We start from the raw sequence: 2593 nt of genomic DNA on the forward strand, positions 1-2593 counted from the left end.
CAGGAGAGGACAGGAAAGCTGGTAATGGGAAACCCCAGGTTGAGAAGGGAGAGTGTTGACGTGTTGTGGGGTTGTTAACCAGTGTCATAAAACAATATGTGTACCAACTGTTTAATGAGAAACTAGTTTGTTCTGTAAACCTTCATCTAAAGTACAATAAAGATAAAAAAGAATGACCTAGAAAAAAATATATATATGAGAAGGTGATGGATCCAAGATGTTTTTCTGATGCATCAAAGTCTCAGAATTCACTAACTGAGAGAGAACTAAATCAAGTTACTAAGACAATCTTCCAGAAAAGGCAAAATAAGGACAGTGACATTATTAAAATCAGTTTTTAAAAAATGTCGAACACAGTTTTGGCAATATGTAGACCTGACTTTTAATTTATTGAAAGTTCAGTAAGTTAGAAAGTCTAGTTAATGCATTGAATTATGTAGACTTCCGAAGTCTGAAGAAATGTCTCTATCCATTGACCAGTGATCACTTCGTCAATTCAGTTTAGATGATTAGACCCAGTGAAGGGCGAGGCACTCTTGAAGTTATATCCATAACACACAAAAATAATCAGTTCAAAGGAGGGAAAAATAGTTACAATGGTAGCTTCCAGTACTGTAGACTGATGATTCCCTGCTGCTGGTCCATAACTTACTTTTCATCTGTTCTTGAGCAATGACAATGTAGTGATATTTTTAAATCTTAAATTTATTCAATACAAATAGTTATCTTTTATTATGAGTTCTTCCTTATATTTTTACTATTTAAATATTCTTAATATCCTTACTTATTAAAATACAGAGTTGGCAACCTTCTATCAGTTACTGAATATAGAAGCATTTGGCTGCTAACCAAAAGTTTGGCAGTTCAAATTCTTAGAAACCCTATGGGGGCAGTTCTACTCTGTCCTATAGGGTTACTATGAGTCAAAATGGGTTTGGCTGGGTTTTTTTTTTTTTTTTTGTATATTTATATATATGGTTAGTGCCTAGCTGCTATACAAAAGGTTAGCAGTTTGAACTCATCCAGAGGTTCTACAGCAGAAAGACCTAGTGATCTGCTCCCATAAAGATTATAGCCTAGTAAACCCTATAGTGCAGCTCTATTCTGTAATATGGGGTTGCTATGAGTCAAAATCAACTTGATGGCACCCATCAACAACATATATGCATATACATACATACATACATACACACACACACACACACACACGCATCTATTTATCTATCTGTGAAGGTACTGTTCCCAAAATCCAAAATCTAGGATTCACTGCTACAAACAGTCGGAATTACCAACTTTTCAGTTATTTTGGTAACATAAACTCAAATTATGTGTCTTGAACTTAGATTTCCATTATGTCTTTTAATGAAAAAATCTACGATAAAATTTTTTGACAAAACAAAAATACAGAAATATATTTTATAACCCACAATAAAAAAGGAAGCAAGAATTATTTTAAGTACTTAAATGGTGCAATATAATTAATCTTTTCTATATTTTTACATTATCTGAATGTGTTTAAAAGGATAAGGTCAAAGAAATATTTTATAGGATCAGAGGAATGCTTTATAATATGTATGGATTTATATTTGGCCTGATTATAGCTTTTACCTATTTTCTTTCTAAAATTACTAAGTCAAATGTCACCTTCTTGATATTTACATCTCTGTCATCTATAATTTTTTTTTAATATCAAGAAATCACCTGTACTATTTGAATTTCCAAATTTGTTATTGAGAATATACAGCTCCTGTAGACTTCAAAAGGCACATTACTATCAGGCAAATAGTTTGTTGTGTAGAGTGAAACCAAAGAAATTTTTTTATTAGTTCAGCTAAACTGTTGTTAAATACTGATGGACTCTCAGTTAAAATGACATATATGCACACTCACCCGCACACACACACCTCACACCTTTTCTTGGTCCCTTTTAGAAGATCACTGAAAACAATCTGAAGTGGTCTGCTTAGCTTTAACTCCTCTGAACACAGTTTCTTTATTCATTATTATATTCATTGCATGAAGTCAGCAAATACACTGGTTTACCTCTATTGTGATCATAAACACCAGTATAACACTCACGATTTCAAATGAGAGTTAGAAGCTGTCAAATGCTTCCAGAAGCCTGTGTTATCTGTCATTTTTCAAAATCTGAATGTAAAAAATATCTCATTTTTAGTTCATATGGACTTTATCTCCTGTGGTATCAACATATATAAATTTGATGCTGTTCACCTGCTCAGGTTCTGGGTGAGCACATTTACTTTAGGAGGGCCACTGCAATGCTGGAAGTGCTCAACTCATCTATGCCAAAAAAATTGGAAGAGAGATACCTGGCCAACCTATTGAAAGAGATCCATATTCGTGCCCATTCCAAAGAAAGGTGATCCAATGGAATGCAGAAATTATCAAATAATATCATTAATATCTTATGAAAGTAAAATTATGCTGGATGTAACTTCAAAAATGGCTGTAACTTAAAAAATGGCTGCAGCTAGCATATTGCCAGGGAACTGCCAGAAATTCAAGCCAGATTCAGAAGAGGACATGGAACAAGGGATATAATTGCTGATGTCAGATGGATTCTGGCTGAAAG

The sequence above is a fragment of the Trichechus manatus genome, unplaced genomic scaffold (genome assembly GCF_000243295.1).
Source record: "Trichechus manatus latirostris isolate Lorelei unplaced genomic scaffold, TriManLat1.0 scaffold00074, whole genome shotgun sequence".
In the NCBI taxonomy this organism is placed as follows: Eukaryota; Metazoa; Chordata; class Mammalia; order Sirenia; family Trichechidae; genus Trichechus; species Trichechus manatus.